The sequence below is a fragment of the Eimeria mitis genome, genomic scaffold, assembly GCF_000499745.2.
Source record: "Eimeria mitis Houghton genomic scaffold, Emh_scaff5084, whole genome shotgun sequence".
Taxonomy (NCBI): domain Eukaryota; phylum Apicomplexa; class Conoidasida; order Eucoccidiorida; family Eimeriidae; genus Eimeria; species Eimeria mitis.
In genome coordinates, this window is record NW_013573378.1 from 351 (window position 1) to 1,211 (window position 861).

The following is an 861-nucleotide window of genomic DNA, read 5'->3' on the forward strand; positions in this document are numbered from 1 at the left end:
TGCTGCTGCAGCAGCAGCAGCAACAGCAGCAGAAACAAACCCAGAAGGAATAGAAGCAGCAGCAACAACAGAAACAACAACAGCAGGAGCAGCAACAGCAGCAGCAGCAGCATCAAAAACAGCAGCAGCAACAGCAGCAGCAGCAGCAGCAGCAGCAGCAGCAGCAGCAGCAATAGAAAGACGAAGACATTCATATATAGAGGGAGGAACAAAACAAATAATAAATAAAATAATAAAAAAAATAAAAACAGAAGAATATATAGATGATGCAGATATACCGATTGAGACAAACGCAGATACTGCTATTCTTTGTCTGTCTCCTTTTTTATTATTTTTTTTTATTTTTTTGTTTATTTTTTTGTTTATATATATATATATATATATACAGCTATTCTTTGTCTGTCTCGTTTTTTTTATTTTTTTATTTTTATTTTTTTGTTTTGTTTTATTATATTTGTTTGTTTTGTTTTATTTTATATGTTTATTTTGTTTTTTTATTTTTTTATTTTTTTTTATTTTCTTATTTTCTTGTTTTTAGTTTTTTGTTTTGTTTTATTCTGTTTGTTTGTTTTGTTTTATTTTATTTGTTTATTTTGTTTTTTATTTTATTTATTTATTTTTTTATTTTATTTTGTTTATTTAGTTGTCTTATTTTATTTATTTATTTCGTTTTGTTTCCCTTATTTGTTTTATTTTATTTATTTATCTAGTTTTTATTTTATTTTATTTTATTTCATTTTATTTTATTTTATTTTATTTTATTTTTGGTTTATTATTCTTTCCTTTCTTTGATTATATATATATACATATATATATATATATATATATATATATATATATATATATATATATATATATATA